This window comes from Eubalaena glacialis, chromosome 9, assembly GCF_028564815.1.
Source record: "Eubalaena glacialis isolate mEubGla1 chromosome 9, mEubGla1.1.hap2.+ XY, whole genome shotgun sequence".
Taxonomy (NCBI): domain Eukaryota; kingdom Metazoa; phylum Chordata; class Mammalia; order Artiodactyla; family Balaenidae; genus Eubalaena; species Eubalaena glacialis.
The window spans coordinates 57976782-57995350 of NC_083724.1; the positions used below are offsets into that span (position 1 = coordinate 57976782).

General features: G+C 41.6%; 1 pseudogene; it reads left to right on the forward strand.

Annotated features, from left to right (window-relative positions):
- The first annotated feature begins 4812 nt into the window (after positions 1–4812).
- LOC133097168 (anaphase-promoting complex subunit 16-like) lies at positions 4813–5249 on the forward strand (annotated as a pseudogene).
- Positions 5250–18569: the final 13320 nt, after the last annotated feature.

An 18569-nucleotide genomic window follows, 5' to 3' on the forward strand; every position in this document is an offset into this window, starting at 1 on the left:
ATGGAGCCTCTGGTAAGCACTAATGGGAGAATCATAGAGTAGACCCATAGGCTTTGAAGCAAAGCTATGCTTGATCATTGATGGTATGATCTATTATGCCCATCATGAACTGGATGTTATCTGACACACCAGTATTTAAAGCTGGGAATGCCCAGCAGCACTCCTTCATCAAGTGGAATGGTATCCATTCCATCATCCAGGGGAAGATGGGCTAAAGCATGATATTTCATGATATCTTCATGATATTTCATGATATTTTCATGATATTTGACACAAGCCAAAAGAAATTACTATAGAACTATGATATAATCCCACTTAAGGATAGCCCTGAAGGACCACAGGGAAGAGAAATCCTCCAAATGGGCAGAACTTGAAACAGTTCATTTGGAAAGAGAGATGTCCAGAAATACAGATATCACTGACTCTGGGATAGGGGCTAATGGTTTGTGGATGATGGTTTTTGTTGCACAATAAGACCAGAGGATCAGTGATAAGGAGAGATGTATGTGGTTCTACCTCTCAGAATAGCACAGAATGAGAAGATGTTAGCATTCCATGTAAACATTCACCAAAGTGCACCAACTGCAGACAAGGCCTCCAATAATCAAGTGGACAAGACAAGAGATTCTGTATGTGAGCCAGGATCATTCCCCAACCACTCCAGCACTTGCTCAATGAGCTCATGTTGAAAATGGCCACAGAGTTAAACATGGGTTTAACAATATGGGATTAACAATATGGGATTATCCTCATTCCAGAGTTATTGGCTCTGTTGGTTTAGATAACTTAGTTCTAATGAAAGGAATGTTTTTCCAAGAAATAAAAACAATGATCCCACTGAACTAGAAGTTAAGACTGCCACCTGGACATTTGGGGCTCTTCGTGCCACTGAATCCACAAGCAAAGAAGGGGCAATTGATGCTAATTATAAATGGAAAACGTGTTGATTGCTTCACATTGGGAATAAGGAATATATCTAGAATTCTGGGTATTTTCCTTTTTTTAATTAATTAATTTATTTATTTATTATTTGTTTGTTTTTGGCTGCGCTGGGTCCTCGTTGCTGCACGCGGGTTTTCTCTAGTTGTGGTGAGCGGGGGCTACTCTTCGTTGCGGTGCACGGGCTTCTCATTGCAGTGGCTTCTCTTGTTGCGGAGCACAGGCTCTAGGTGTGCAGGCTTCAGTAGCTGTGGCTCGCGGGCTCAGTAGTTGTAGCTTGCAGGCTCTAGAGCTCAGGCTCAGTAGTTGTGGTGCATGGGCTTAGTTGCTCCGTGGCATGTGAGATCTTCCCGGACCAGGGCTCGAACCCGTGTCCCAAGCATTGGCAGACGGATTCTTAACCACTGCGCCACGAGGGAAGTCCCAGACTTCTGGGTATTTTCTAAAGCACCTCTTAGTACTTCCACGAACAGTGGCGAAAATGTAATAAAAAACTATAACAACCCAACAGAAACAGGGCCAGTAAGAGCTCAGACCCTTCAGAAATGGAGATTTGGGTCATCTCACTACTGGTAGAGAACTGTGACCAGCTAAGGTCACAGAAATAGAGAACAGGATATAAGTAGTGGACGAAGGAGGTTATAAATATGTTATACTCTGATGACCAGTTGCAGAAACAAGGATGAAGTTCCTATGTATGCTTTTCCATGTTTTGTTATGTATATACTTTATTTACCAACCTATTTTTTTCCCTTTCCCCTTTCCGTATTATTTTATATAAAGAATTTGGTGGCAGTTAATGTTATAAATTAATCCAGTATGTACAGATTATCAAAGGAGGATTATGACTAAATAAGAAATATCATTCAGAAATAGTATAGTGGCTGATGAGACTTTTGTTGTCCCCTTCAGGAGAAAAGGTGGGCATGCTTTTCTTTGTATAAGGGATAGTTGCATAAAATTAGAAGGAATTTTTGCTGTTGTTGTTGTTTGCTTAACTATAGATAGAAAGCACTGTGTGGCTGCTGAGAAGCCGAAGAGATAGACTGCTTTTTTTTCTTTTCTCTTTTAATCCAAGATGCATTCTCACTCCCTTCTAAGCTCTTCTCTATATCACAAATGCTGGAATCTTGGAACTGTATTTCTCAGACCCTGTTGTCTACAGGATCCTGGATGCCATTTACAGTCAGCACAAGATACACTCATGCACTATTTGTAAGGCAGAAGAGAGGTAGAAGCCATGTCTTTCTTCCTCTGGTGGAGTGGGCAGGTGTGTGGGATGAGGCAGATGGGGATTGCTGTAATGAGCACAGGCATTCCACTGTTAGTCACTCACCTCTCTGCAACAAAGCAGCGATGTTGGCTGGTGGCTAGTTCCTGTGATTTCCTGACCTGTGTGGCAGCCACAACTTACTGATTTGTAGGACCAGAGCAATAGTGCAAACCTGGAAGCCAGTGGCAGGTTCCCCTGACTTCCTCTTCTTTTTTTTTTTTTTAACCTTTAGTCAATTCATTATTTTTTTTTAATATTAGTCCATTCATTTTTTAAAAAAATTTTATTTATTTTTGGCTGCATTGGGTCTTCGTTGCTGTGCGTGGGCTTTCTCTAGTTGTGGCGAGCGGGTGCTACTCTTCATTGCGGCGCACGGTCTTCTCACTGCGGTGGCTTCTGTTTGCAGAGCACGGGCTCTAGGTGCACGGGCTTCAGTAGTCGCAGCACGCGGGCCCTAGTGCATGGGGGCTTCAGTAGTTGAGCTGCGTGGACTCAGCAGTTGTGGCGCACAGGCTGTAGCGTGCACAGGCTTCAGTAGTTGTGGTGCACGGGCTTAGTTGCTCTGCGGCATGTGGAATCTTCCCGGACCAGGGATTGAACCCGTGTCCCCTGCATTGGCAGGCGGATTCTTAACCACTGTACCACCAGGGAAGTCTCCTTCTTCTTCAGTGTTATAAACACTTGATTCTTTTAATTTAAATTTAATTTAATTTATTTATTTTGGCTGTGTTGGGTCTTTGTTGCTGCATGCAGGCTTTCTCTAGTTGTGGCGAGCAGGAGCTACTCTTCGTTGCGGTGCGCAGGCTTCTCACTGCGGTGGCTTCTCTTGTTGCAGAGCATGGGCTCTAGGTGTGCGGGCTGCAATAGTTGTGGTACTTGGGCTCAGTAGCTGTGGCTCGTGGGCTCTAGAGCGCAGGCTCAGTAGTTGTGGCGCACGGGCTTAGTTGCTCTGCGGCATGTGGGATCTTCCCGGACCAGGGCTGGAACCCGTGTCCCCTGCATTGGCAGGCAGATTCTTAACCACTGCGCCACCAGGGAAGCCCAATATAAACACTTGATTCTTTGCTTGAAAGGCCCAGAGTGATTTGTTTTCCTGCTTGAACACTGATGGATACACTCTTGCAGGTTAAGCCAGCATACCTAAACTTAGTTACAACCATGATTTGGGGAAGTAATTCATTGTGGCCGATAGTTTCTGCACAGGTTCCAATTCCTGTCTGCATGGTTGATTTGAACTGCCTGATGTCAAACAGCTCCTGACTGAGAGACTTTATGTCGAGATCTTACATATTTAGAAATCTAGAAGAAGGAAAGTAGCCGAACTTTACCATGGAGTTAAGTGACATGAGTGCCTCAGGAACATAGTTTTCATCTGTCACTATCCCAACTCAGTAAAGACTGCCACATTCTTATGCCTAGAAGAAAACATCTAATGTTGATTCAAGTTAGTCCTCTTTTGTGTAGTTGCTGCCTTGAACTCAGCTTTAGATGATGTGTAAATATGATATGTGTGGAGCATTCCTATTAAACATATAAGTTCAGTCAAAAGAGTCAACACCACAAATGATTATCAAACAAATCTAGAAATAAGCAAGGATGCCCACAATCAACATGTTTATTTAATATTATTTTGGAAACCACAGCCCTTGTATTAAAGCTTGAAACTTCATTAAGTATTGGATAGGAGGAGTCAAATTTCATTACTTGTAAACTACTACAGTACTTATAAAAATCAAAATAATCAGCTGCAAGTAATTTGAACTAATAAGCGACATCTAATAAGAGTTTCAATACCTTTTCCTTTACATTAGCAGCGATCACTTAGAAAATACAATGAGAGGGCTTCCCTGGTGGCGCAGTGGTTGAGAATCTGCCTGCCAATGCAGGGGACACGGGTTCGAGCCCTGGTCTGGGAAGATCCCACATGCCGTGGAGCAACTGGGCCCATGAGCCACAATTACTGAGCCTGCGCGTCTGGAGCCTGTGCTCTGCAACAAGAGAGGCCGCGATAGTGAGAGGCCCGCGCGCTGCGATGAAGAGTGGCCCCCGCTTGCCACAACTAGAGAAAGCCCTCGCACAGAAACAAAGACCCAACACAGCCATAAATTAATTAATTAATTAATTTTAAAAAAATACAATGAGAAAAAAACTGCATTCATAATAGCAAATGATAAAATACTAGGGATAATCTTAACACTAAATATTCAAGATTTAAATTATAAAAACTTTACTAAGACATTGAATAATATTTCAATAATTAATGAGACATACAACTATACTCCAATAAAAATTTTTAAAATTGAAAAAAAAGTAATGAGACATAAGACAATCCTGTATGGAAAACCTAAATATAGTAAAAATGATCACTTCTACACAAAATAACGTATAGGTTTAACTGAAGTCTAATAAAAATCCAATCGTAATTTTTGGCACTTTACCAATAGGTCTAAATTTTATCTGCAATAATAAATAAGAATTGTTAGGGAGCAGGCTGCCGCCCTCGTAGCAGTAAACGCGGCCACTCCGGTTGGCCTTGGGGGCGGGGCTGTAGAGGAACTTGTCAAAGCTGCAGAGTGAAGTGAGAATTCTACTAGAGAGGAAATGGCTGCCTCTTCATCATCCTCCTCAGTCGGTGGGGTCAGTGGAAGTTGTGTCACTGGATCTGGTTTCAGTGGCTCAGACCTTGCCCCACCACGGAAAGCCCTTTTCACCTACCCCAAAGGAGCTGGAGAGATGTTACAAGATGGCTCTGAGAGATTCCCCTGTGAATCCGTTTTCAGCTATCAAGTGGCATCTACGCTTAAACAGGTGAAACATGATCAGCAAGTTGTTCGGATGGAAAAACTAGCTGGTCTGGTAGAAGAGCTGGAGGCAGATAGTGGCGATTTAAACCCATCCAGCAGCTGCTGGGGTTCACACCCTCTTCAGGTTGACCTTGCCTGGATGGTCACCTCTGGGGCACAGCAAGTGCAGGTTCAGTGAGGAACTTTTCTTACAGCTTACATAGCCATCCAGAGATTCACAGCTCCATCACTGAATTGTTAATTCACATCCATACTTGGTTTCTCTGTATCTATCCACAAGCAACAAATACTTAAAAGTGTGATCTTACAGGGAAATTTTTTGTTTATTTGTTTTAAAAGTATTGAGAATCAGATTTAGGCAATTGGCAGCACAGAACCAGGAGGTTTGGGTTTACGAGAGACTTATAAAACTTCACAAGCCAGGACACATGCCAGAATTGGCCAACGGAATGGCATCCCTCCTGTCAATTCATGCAGTTCCTAGAATGCTCACTAGTCAAGTCCAAGGTCAAGATCTGGAGTTATAAAATACAGCATTTCTGACCTAAAACTGTTCTTTTTGCAGATGAATGTGATTTCAACTCAGGACCTGTCCAAATTAGGAATTTTTTAATGTTTGGGATTTTTTTTTCTATTTTTAGACATCTAATTCTATAGATTCTATCTTTTTCTAACCTCCTCTAGGAATGCCAAATTCTGGCAAAAAGAATTGCTTTTTGAATGTTGAAGTTCTGGTAAAAATAAAGCAGTGAGCAAAATCCTTTTAAACACAGAAATCCTGAGTTCATCTTGTTGGTGGGCTCAGGCAATTCTGTAGCACATAAATCCTTTGAAAGAGCTCCAAACTGGTTTCTTTATCCTTTCAAAGCCTCAGGAATTTGGGATAGGGGAAAGAGGGCAAATTACTTTTTATAAGAAGGGAATCTAAAAACCATTTCTCCTAAGCAAATGGTAGATTTGCTTTCTCTCAGGGATATTTGTCTTTTTAGAAGTATATGAATTTATCATCAATATCTGAGTAGGTTTTTTACCATGAAAAGGAAAAACCTGGAAAGCTAAGAGGTGTATTTTGTTTTTCCTCATGGGACCACAGGGTCCACACTGCACAGTTAGGAGAATCATTTATTAAATTGTATGCAAATTTTGCCTCAGGAAAAGAAAAAAGAAGAATTGTTAGGACTTTTTTTTTTTTTACCATAAAGAATAATGAGGATAGAACTTTAAAAATTACAACAATGTGATATACACAAGAATTCTGATTCAGTACTGGCTCAAAACACTAGCTATAAAAAAGCAAGACTTGAGGCTTCCCTGGTGGCGCAGTGGTTGAGAATCTGCCTGCCAATGCAGGGGACTACGGGTTCGAGCCCTGGTCTGGGAAGATCCCACATGCTGCGGAGCAACTAGGCCCGTGAGCCACAACTACTGAGCCTGCGTGTCTGGAGCCTGTGCTACGCAACAAGAGAGGCGGCGACAGTGAGAGGCCCGCGCACCGCGATGAAGAGTGGCCCCCACTTGCCACAACTAGAGAAAGCCCTCACACAGGAACGAAGACCCAACACACCCATAAATAAATAAATAAATAAAAAGACTTTCTCTCTATTTCACTCTTTAAAAAAAAAAAAAGAAAATGAAATAACTTAAAAAAAATAAAAATAAAAAAGCAACACTAGATATTACATGGCATTAAGGGATTTTTGTTAATTATCTTAGGTGTGATAATGGTTGTGTAGGAAGTGTTCTTAGGAGGTGTGTATGAAGTGTTTAGGAAGAGAGATTATGATGTCTGCAACTTATTTTGAAGTGATAAATAAATTTAAAAGATAGTCATATAAAGAAAATATGGCAATGATTGTTGAATCAAGGCAATGATATATATAATTCATATACATATAATTCTTTTTCTTTTTCTTTTTTTTTTTTTTTGAAACTTGTAATAATAAAGTAGAAAAAAAAAAAAAGCAGTGAAATACTAACTTAAGACACAACAGTCAGATGAATGGACCAAAATCTCAAGGTATATCCTAGTATATATAAAAACTTAATATATAAAAAAAGAAGAAGAATTTGGAAAAATGCTCAAGGTAGAGTTTCACTTCACATCAAACTAAATTCCAGATAAATTAAAAAAAAACATAAAAATACAGCTACACACACAAAAAAAGAATACAGAGATGCATACTCTGGTCGGGAAAAGGCCTTGTATATGTTAAAATAATGAACAAAAGTAAACAGATATGTAATATTAATAACTAATAGCTACATGAGATTCTAATATATAATTCATTTAGCCATTTTCCTATCCGTAGATACACATTTCTCCCCCAGATCCTTCAGCTCCAGCTTTCTTGCTCTGCACTTGTTGTTCTCTCTGCCTGGAATATTCTTCCCCTAAGTTTATTCAGCTTAAATATCACATCATTGAAGAGACCTGTCCTTGCCACATAATCTGAAATGGGCCTAAAATAAGTCACGCTATATTCTTCTTGCTTTACTGTTCTTCATCACATTTATATGTTTACTTGCCGTGATCTTATATGTTTATTTGTTTTCCAACTTTCTCCCTTACTAGACCATAAGTTCCATGAGGTCAGGAACAATTGCCTTTTCACTGTTGTATCCCTAGTGCTTAGAATTAGCCTAGTGCCTGGCTCCTAGTATGCGCTCAAAATAATTATTATATTATATTATATTATATTATATTATATTATATTATATTATATTATATTATATTATATTATATTATATTATACAAATTCTGGTAATCAATCTAAAGAGAAAAAACAGGTGCTCTAAGAGATATAACAAGGGCAACCTAATTTAGATAGAGAATTCATGGAAGGCTTTGCTGAGGAAGTGATATTTAAAGTGGTATCTGAATATCAAATCAGATAAGTAGAGGGAAAGGCATTTTCCAGGCAGAGAGAACAACATGGGCAAAGGTTTAAAAACAGGAAAGAACAGCCATAAATAAGCAGCTAAAAGACTGACATGCCTGGAGCATAGTGAGGGTGGGGGGAAAGAGTAGGTAAAGTCATTTAAAATGGTATAGAATTTAAAAGTTGATATATACGCAAATGATTTATTCAAGTCCTTTGGTTTATAGAAGTTACTGAGGTCAAGGAATGGACTGTTAGATAGTTTGTTTCAGTAGAAACAGGGCTAGAATATAAGTCTTCCGGTCCTAACTCCAAGATCCTCTCTATTGGAGGAGGCTGCTTCATCATTAAACTAGCATGTCAAGTCTTGTAAATAGAAAAGATCCTTTAATTACTGCAGTGAGTAGCTGAAGTTCCTTCCTGACCCACTCTCCCTGCTTCTGGTGAGAACACAATGGTTTTCTTTGGGAAAGCGTTTCCCCCACATTGTCAGGCCATGTATTTGGATGGGCTGACTCCACTCCAGGGCCACAGGTGTGGGCATGGAAGACAGGCCTTGCAAAGAAGAGTAGTAAATCCCCCTGGCCACATTCATTAGTTTCCATTATCATGTTAGCTTATCAAGCTAAGCTAAGTGAATCCGCCCAGAGCTCTGAGAATTGGGGTTGCACATCAGATAGGATTAGATTCAGTGTATATAACAACCTGCCCCAAAGTGGTTTAATCACACAGAAATGGACAAATAAAAAGAAATATCCAGTTCTAATCACATCATTTGAGAACCTGGACCCAGCCATATCTGAAAGCAAGGTCCCTTTAAACTGTGTGCCAAAAACGTCTCTCACTAAAAATGCTTCTTACAAAAAAACTCAGTATTCCATGATCCTTTAGTATCTTCCAAACTAAATTCTATGGTAATGCTTAGACTTGAAGGGTCTATATTAACAGGAATTCAGCACTTACATTAGAGAGACAATATAGTTAAGTAGTCAAATACATAAGCTTTGAAGTCTTATTGCCCAAATTCAAATCGTGCCTTCACTGCTCACTAGTTTGGTGACCTTGGATGAATTTAAACCCCAGATTCTTCAACTATAAAGCAGAGATGCAAATAGTACCAGCTCACACAGTTACTGTGAGAAGTGAATGAGATATTTCAGGTAGAGCAGTTGATGAAACAAATTTCTATAATACGAGTAATATATTATAAGAAATGCAGAAGTGATTTTATTCAGCAGTGCTTTGTATGACTGGGCTATGGGAAAGGGCTGGGGAGAAAGAAATTTGTCTCTTTTGAGCACTTCTGTGTCCACAGCCACTTTGTGACTAGGAGAAGGAAACCTTCTTGAAAGACGTGTAATCCGCACAAAAATGGGCCCTTGTAAGTCTGGGCAGGGAGAGACAGGAACAGGAGACCAGATCATGGTCACCTGGTAGATAAATCTGAGAGCATCCATGTAGAAACAGAAAAGGAGTACACTGCTTGGGTTTGAGGGGCTTAGAGAGAAGCATCTGGGGAATGCTTTAAAATGTTGCTTTCCCTCCTCTCATCCACTGCATTATACTTTTTCTCTCAAATCCATAGAAATCATAAAGCAGAATAAATGCAGAGCAGCATCTTAAACATGCCTGGCACAGAGCTCAGCACATGATCAGCATTCAGGAAACATCCTTCAAGCCCTAAGGATGCTTACATCTACAAATATCATGTGTTTGGATCATGTTCAGGATTCGCTCTGCAACCAGAACTAAATGACACCCGGGTTTAGCATCTAATATCTTGTTTCAAAGGAAACTGGCAGGGATTAGTTGCATTACTTTAAGGATTCACTACCCCAAAATCTCTGCCTTTTGCAATACAGAGACCTTATTATTTAGGATTAGATTAGGGCATAAGTGACAGAAAAGCTGAAATAATAGTGGCATATTTCTTCTTGTCTAAACAAGGTCTAGATATTGGCACTGTAAATGCTGGCGTTGTGGTAATAGGCTTAATGCTATGCTGTGAAACCACAGGCTCTTTTACTTAAGATAGGATTAAGACATATATTCAATATATTCTAGATTCCCAGTAAGAGAGCCAAGAAGGCCTGGCTCCCAGGTGATGCTTTGTGGGACACACACACACACACACTGGTGATGCTTTGTTTTCCAAGAGAAGCAGAATTGTCAAAGGATTTAGGTGAAAGGTAAGTACCTGAATTTTGTTTCCTGGCTGACTAAGGGTGGGGTGGGGCAGCAGAGAACAGAGGAACACCAGTGGCCCCTGTCCAGAACTATCTCTCCCCACTATACACCAACTAGAGATACATCTGTGTAAACGAGTTTCTCCTTTAAAAGCAATTACTGCCTTGCCAAGCCTCATTAACAACTCAGTGTGAATTCCTTTAAACAGACAATCCACTCAGCTCTCACCTGAGGTCCTGCAAGTGTCCATCGGTGATTTTTCTGGGTGAATTGCTGAATCCCTCTTTCTCATTATTACACAAGCCAGAACATTATTTGGGAACTTTATTTTTAATAATAAAAAATAGCTATATAACAATGAACTTTTATGTTTGCATCAAGTAACTAACTTTATTCATTGTATTTTATGTCTGCCTTTATAATAATGGAAATCTTTCTATGACATGCTTTTCCTAAGTTACAACAAACTTCTTTCCTTTTCTCTTGGGTCTGATGTGAGGCCAGTCCATTTCACTGTCAATACCCCTAAGTAAACCATGGGAGAGGAGCAACAAAGAGGGTAGAGAATTCTTGGTTCTCCTCAGTTTGTGACTCATGAACCTACACGCCGCTGCTACACCATTCCCCATCCCTCCTCTTCCTGGGAAGAACAAGTAGGGCAGGATGATGTTTCTGCTAGTGGGACTCTTTTTTTTTTTTTTTTTTTAGTTGAGATAAAGTTCACATAACATAAAATTAACCATTTTAAAGTGAACAATTCAGTGCATTTAGTACATTCACAATGTTTACAAACCCCACTACCATCTAGACCCAAAACATTTTTATCACTCCAAAAGGAGAATCCATACCCATGAAGCAGTTACTTCTCCTTCCCACCTCCCCTCAGACCTTGGTAACCACCAACCTGCTTTCTGTGCCTGTGGGACTCTGCTTGATCACTTCCTCCCTACAGAATCCATGGGGATGTGCAGGTGGTGAGGTCGTCTCTATGGCCTTAGAGAGAGACGAGGATGTAAAACACCCTGAGAACATGGCTGAAGTGTAGAACTCCCTGGGGGAAATTATTCTGTTTCTTCAATAAGAAAATATAGGTGAGGGCTTCCCTGGTGGCACAGTGGTTAAGAATCCGCCTGCCAATTCAGGGGACACGGGTTCGAGCCCTGGTCCAGGAAGATCCCACATCCCACAGAGCAACTAAGCCCGTGCGCCACAACCACCGAGCCTGAGCTCTAGGGCCCATGAGCCACAACTACTGAAGCCTGCGCACCTAGAGCCCGTGCTCCGCAACAAGAGAAGCCACCACAGTGACAAGCCTGCACACCCTAACAAAGAGTAGCCCCTGCTCGCGGCAACTAGAGAAAGCCTGCACGCAGCAATGAAGACCCAATGCAGCCAAAAATAAATAAATAAAATAAATAAATTTATTTTTAAAAAAAGAAAAGAAAATATAGGTGAAGCAACCTAAGTGTCCATCAACAGATGAATGGATAAAGAAAATGTGGTGTATATATACAATAGAATATTATTCAGCCATAAAAAAAGAAGCAAATCCTTCCATTCGCAGCAACACGGATAGACCCTGAGGGCATTATGCTAAGTGAAATAAGTCAAACAGAGAAAGACAAATACCATATGATCTCACTGATAAGGAGAATCTTAAAAAAACTGGACTCATAGATACAGGGAATAGATTGGTGGTTGCCAGAGGTGGGGGTAGGGGAGTGGGAGAAATGGGTAAATGTGGTCAAAAGATACAAACTTCCAGTTATAAGACAAATAAGTCTTGGGGATGTAATGTAAGGCATGGTGACGACTGTCAACAATATTGTGTTGTATGTTTGAAAATTTCTAAGAAAGTAGATCTTAAAAGTTCTCATCGTAAGAAAAAAAATTTGTAATTATGTGTGGTGATGGATGTTAACTAAATTTATTGTGGTGATCATTTCACAGTATATACATATACCAAATCATTATGTTGTACACCTAAAATTCATATAATGCTATATGTCAATTATATCTCAATTTTTTTTAAAAAAAGAAAATATAGGAATTGGATTAAGAAATTCAGTCAATTAGCCTTACCTAATAGATGAGTCAGCAGACTTCCCCTTGAATCTTATTAGTCAGACCCAGTCTCATGGCCACTTCTGTATACTGGGAAGGCTCAGCTTTTCCAGCCTCTGTGTTTGTAGAAAAGCCAGGAGAAGGGAGTTGGGACACCCTTACAGTCAAAGAAGTACCTATGGTTATATTTAAATACTAATTATCCAATCATTTAAAAAGGAGACATTGACCCCATAATAAATTAAATATATATAATTAAGCCTAATATTAATGTAGGGGAATTATGATGGAAAAATGCACTCCTGAAAATATTTTAAAACATTAAAACAAAAATAGTACTTGATATTATTAAGATATAATGAAGATGCTTCCTATGAATAGGTAAGGGACAAGAGAAAGAGAATAAAAGGTCACTCCCAAGTTTTGAGTCTAGGAAATGAGGGGATGTTGGCAGACATAATGGAAATAGGGCTGTCCAGGAGGAAAGCAAGTTTAGGGTGTAGGATGTTGACTTTGCCTCCAGAAAGGTGAGTTTGATGTTGGGGTGAAGGGGTACTCAGGGAAAGGACACAGCAGGTCAGTAATAATGTAAGATCAGAGGTCAGGTCTAGAGATCTGGGCCTGAGAACCACCTACTTCCAGGGGGAGGTCGGGTGGGGGGGATATATGTCATGTCCAAGTAAGCTCTCTGGGGAGGGGTTTGACCAAACTGATCAGAACAAACCTTGAGGGTCATCCACATTTGAGGAGAGAAAGCAAAGACCCTGCAGGAAGCAAGGAAAAGTGTTGAGAAAGAGGGAGGAGACACGGGTTGGCCTAGAGTCTTGGAGACCAGAGAGGAGAAAATGTCAGACAAGGTGGGGGCACTGTGCCCAGATGCCCCAGGGAGGTCAGGGGAAAGAGAAACAGGAAAAGATTCATTGGAGTTTGCACAGAGAAAACCCCTGTGACCTATGAGAGGCAATTACCCCAGGTCTAGAGCCTGTCTATGCAGGGCTAAAGTTGAGAGTGATGTGGGAAGGGATGCAGCAGATTCCAATCATCTGCTTGAGATGTCTGGTGATAAAAGGGAGGAAAATCCCATGGTGGCTTGAGGGAACAGTGAACAGAGAAAGTTTTAAAAGTAGGCTGACCTTGACCCTTGTGGCACTGGATGACACATTTACATGGGTTTTCCTGGCCAGTGCTGACCTCAGTGGTGTAATCCAGCACTCTCTGGTCAGAGTTTTACACCAACAGGTATCACAGAGTCAATTCCAAAGTTCACTGGGTGGGCAGCTTGTGAAAAGGGCAAATAAACCATAGGTCAGTTTTTTTGTGTTTTTTTTTCCCCCTCAAATCCTATTCTCTCTACAAAAATGACCTCAGAAATAGCACATAGAACCTCCTCTACCCATTTTGGAAAGGAAATGCAATGGATATAGAGACACTGTATCAGAAGATGAACAGATCATCCATACGTCTGGAGAAGTTGGAGCGCATACAAATACAGTCCTCAAAAAAAAAAAGGAGTAGAGTGGAGATGATAACCCCTAATTAATTTGTCAGACTGGGATTGGCTGGTGGTGGTGGTGGTGATACTTCCCGAGGAGGGACTTGGAGAGCCTGTTAGATGGGAAGGGTCATGGGTCAGTTCACAGTTCAGGGGGAAGCATAAGAATGCGAGTGTGGAGCCTTCAGGAGATTGGAATCTGAGAGGTTCAGCTGTTTAGCAATAGCCACTGTGGGGTGGGAAGAGGATCTTTCACCACCAGCAGCCAGAGCTTGGCCTCAAGAAACTTTTTTTTTTTTTTTTTAAGGCTATTAGTAGGCAGAAGTTCTAGCAAGCAGTAACTCCAAAGAAAGGTCCAGTCGCTTAAATTTGAGGATAAACTCCAATACTGTAAGGAATCAGTGAGGCCCTAGAGACACTGGGGGAATAGAAAATCTACTTAGAATTTAAGATAATTTGGGTGACACGGTCATTGAATGATATAGAGTGCCTGTTACTAAAATCCAGCTAAAATCCCAGTTATTGGAACCAGGAAATAAGGTCCAGGTGGACCCATCCCCACCCCAGGCTAAGCAGAAAACTAACCTCCTATGTATTTCCCCAGTTTAGAGACCAGATTAGTGGATTACTATAGAGTTTGGGGTAGGTCAAGGCCCGCAGCAGGGAATGAAGTGAGAGGGACTTGGGGCCAAAACCAGGTCAATCATTGCCAAAGCTCTGTGACCAGCTCAGCCTTGGGCATTGACTCCTGGAGTGTTTTCCAATACCATCAAGCAACTCTCCAGTTCTCAGGGGACACCAACTGAATGTCCTACAATTTAACTCAAGTCTGACACTATCTACCTGAAGATAGCGTCATATCCCACAGGTTAAGGGCTCAGTTCCACAAGACTGCCCCCACTTCAGATGCCATTTGCAAGTCCAGGTTGTCACCCGTGCTTCTGAATGACCAGCTGTAAGTTGAAGGTTCCCATGACCACCTCCTCGAGTTCAATTAATTTGCTAGAGTGGCCCACAGAACTCAAGAGAAATACTTCCTATGTTTACCAGTTTATTTTAAAGGACATCATAAAAGATACAGATGAACACCCAGATGAAAAGGTACATAGGGCGTGGTCCAGAAGGGTCCTGAGCACAGGAGCTTCTGTCCCTGTGGAACTGCGGTGCACCATCCTCCCTGCACATGAGTGCATTCACCAACACAGAAGCTCATCAAACATTGTAGCTCAAGAATTTTCATACAGCTTAATCTATAGTGTCCCTCTGCCTTCCCTTCCTGGAGGTCAGCGGGTGGGGGTGACATCTTCAGCCCTCTAATCACTTGGTCGTTCTGGTGACTAGCCCTATCCTGAGGCTATCTAGGGACTCCACCTTAAGTCAGCATTAACTCTGGTATGAATAACTTTTAAAAGACACTCCTGTCACTCTGGAACGTCCAAGGGCTTTAGGAGCTTTGTGCCAGGAACTGAGGACAAAGACCAAATATATTTCTTTCTATACCACAACTCCTCACATGGTTTCAGAGTGGGCCATGCCATTGTGGCATTCTGACTCCTCAACATCTCGCTGAGAATCCTTGGAGATCCCTGGTCTCTGACTCTGTCCTCACCCCAGGGTTAGGATTCTACTCCAGTTATACGAAATGGGTCCCAAGGGCAGATGATGGGTTGGGGGAGAACTGGGTCTGGCCTGTGTTCTCTCTCCCTCAGCTCTGAGGAGCAATAAGCAGATCCTAAGAGGTACTAACTCATGTCTCCAAAGATCGCTTCCCCCAAGGTCTTCCCTCTGCAGAAACACCATGAGTGTTAGCCTCTGACCTGAGGACAAGGATGACCAGGAGCCTGCACACTACAGATCACATCTTCCCTTTTTAATTAACATTTCTACTTCAGTGCAGCCTGATTTCATTCACTCCTCAGCAGGGTCCTGCTCCTGTAACATTTTCACTGCCAATTACTTCATGACTCCCTTATTCAGGGCATACAGGCTTCCTTTTAACCACCCACTCTCCTCTATCTCCTCTGTGTTAATCAACCCAGCATGAAAGCAGACTGTTCAAGGGTCAGGGAAGCCCAAGGTCAGGAGGAGTTAGGCATTAGTCAAAGGCTGAAGACCTTCCAGACAAGTCAAGAGGCAGAGACCATGTGCCTTTAGGGGCTTCAGCAGCCTGAGGGTGGGCTCCCATATTTCCTGAAGCACACAGAGACTGAGAAAGCCCTCAGCACAGTGTTGCTGACAACCTGAGCACTTCCTTCTTCAGAATCCGGGCTCTAATGCTGGGATTCTCACTTTTCTCCTACCATATTTCATCAAAGGTGGGTGTGTCTGACTAAAGTGTGTGTTTTAACCACTCTGAATGTGCAAGAAAATATAAAGGGAGTGGCCCACATGTCCCCTACTATACTCTAGGATCTGCCAATTTAACAGGGATTTGGAGGGGAGGACCTGAGGCAGGGACCCAATATAAGTGGCATCTGCACATTCATCTTACAGGCCAGTGCTTAGCATGAAGGTGGCTTTGGAATGAAAAAGTGTGTGTTGAAGTGAAAAAATCAAAACTATTCAGGTGTGGGACACCAGAACTTGATGTCCCTCACCAATCTGAGTTCTGTGGATAAGATCAAAATGTGGAAGGCAACAGGGAAAATACAATGGGCTGAACTAGAGCAGAGGTGCTGGGTCAAATGGAGGACTCTCCTAAATGATCTACTTCACAGGTAACTTCCATCCCAGGGCAGATTTCTAAACTCGATTCTTTTCCCCTTTAAAAGAGGCACCGTTGGGGCTTCCCTGGTGGTGCAGTGGTTAAGAATCCGCCTGCCAATGCAGGGGACACGGGTTTGAGCCCTGGTCCCGGAAGATCCCACATGATGGAGCAACTAAGTCCATGCGCCACAGCTGCTGAGCCTGACCTCTAGAGCCCGCAAGCCACAACTACTGAAGCCTGTGTGCCTAGAGCCCGTGCTCCGCAACAAGAGAAGCCACCAAAATGAGAAGCCCATGCAGCACAACGAAGAGCAGCCCCCGCTCGCCGTAACTAGAGAAAGCCCGCGCACAGCAACGAAGACCCAATGCGGGCAACAAATAAATAAATAAATAAATTTATAAAAAAGGAGGCACTGTTGGGACTTCCCTGGTGGCGCAGTGGTTAAGAATCCGCCTGCCAGTGCAGGGGACACGGGTTCGGGTTCGAGCCTTGGGCTGGGAAGATCCCACATGCCGCAGATCAACTAAGCCCGTGAACCACAACTATTGAGCCCGCGTTCTGCAACAACTAGAGAAAGCCTGCATGCAGCAATGAAGACCCAACACAGCTGAAAATAAATAAATAAATTTATAATAAAATAAAATAAGCACTGTTTACACACATTCTTATCAGACTGAATATCTGCTATTCCAGCCCCAAATCCTCTGGCTCCTGTGTCTCTGTCCATTCTGTGCCTAGAGCTTCTTTTACCTCCACTTGGCCGGTCAAAACTCTATCATCCTGTAATGTACATCTATTACTTTATATCCTGAAAAATACATCTGTATTCTCTTTTTAAATTGAAACAAAGAGCAGCAACTGTTATTCATCCAAGATGACTTATTTTACCCCTTCCTCTGTGCCCTGGGGGCAGGTTACTTTCCCTGCTTAAGACTCAATGTCCCCAGCCAGAAATGGAAATATTAACAACCACTTATATAAATGAAAATAAATGTTCATAATTGAAACACTGTATATAAAGTGCCTAGCAGGGTCCTGGAAGTATGCTGTCAATAAATACTAATTCTCTTTCTCACTCTATGCTCATCCCAATATAAAATGACTCTCAGCTCCTTTGCTGCACACTCCACCTTGTTCTACAGTATCAGTGCTCTTTCCTCTTCAGTTTGCAGTGCCCTTAAAGGCTAGAGGCTTAATCTTATGTGAGTTATTTTACCTTCCTATTTCTGCCACAAACTGACACACTTAGTACCTTAAATACAGTATATACTTAAGAAATACTTGTTTTGAGATTTTTTTTGAATTAATTTTATTTTTTTAAGCTATAGTTTTTTTAAATTGAAGTACAGCTGATTTACAATGTTGTGAGAAATACTTATTTTGTTGAAAGCATGAATGAAAGTGATAAAGAAGGAAGAGATTGAAAAAAACCTACCTGCCCATCCACTATGAGAAAGAGGAAATCACTTCATGTTTACTTTTTCTAAGAAGTTTCATGGGGGGGGAGGGGCTTGTAGGCTAGAGTTTTGTTTGTTAATTTATTTACTCTTTGTTTTACCATAAGTAAAAGTGCTTAGAACAGCACCTGGCACAAGTAAATACTATAATAACCTTTTACTATTATTCACCTCTCCCAAGTGTACTTCTTATAGTTTAGCTACTGGCAAACCGCATTCTCAAATACTGTCTCTAACTAAGGCAAGCAGGAAGATCACTGGGCTTGTGGGGGTTTTTTGTTCATTTTTTTCTTTTTTTTGGGTGGGGGCGAGTAGGGGGAAAGTAGCCCATCTGGTCTGATGCATAAAATCCCACCTGAATGCTGCCATCTAGTGTTCACTTCAAAAGTTAGGTGTGGTCCTAGCTAAGTAACCCTGTCCTCCCTCTCAGCAAAGACCATTTTAACACGGTTTTGTTATTGGATCCCAGGTTTTGGGAAATTTTGGTTACCAAAAGTACAACAGAGCTTTTGGCAGTAATGAGGGGGTAACTGAGAAACTGGAAATTTTCCTAAAATTCTAACAGAAATGATCCCATAGCTAAGTGATATGATTACAACCAAAATCAAAGAAATGAGAGATTTAGGTTATCCTGTGAATAGTCGTTGCTGGTACATGTGGTTTCTGTTGTAGAGGGGAGTGAGGAGAACACGACTGTTTATTTGAGTACCTTTCATGCATCAGTCTCTTTACATAGGGTTACTCTAATTCAGATCTCCCCGTAACCC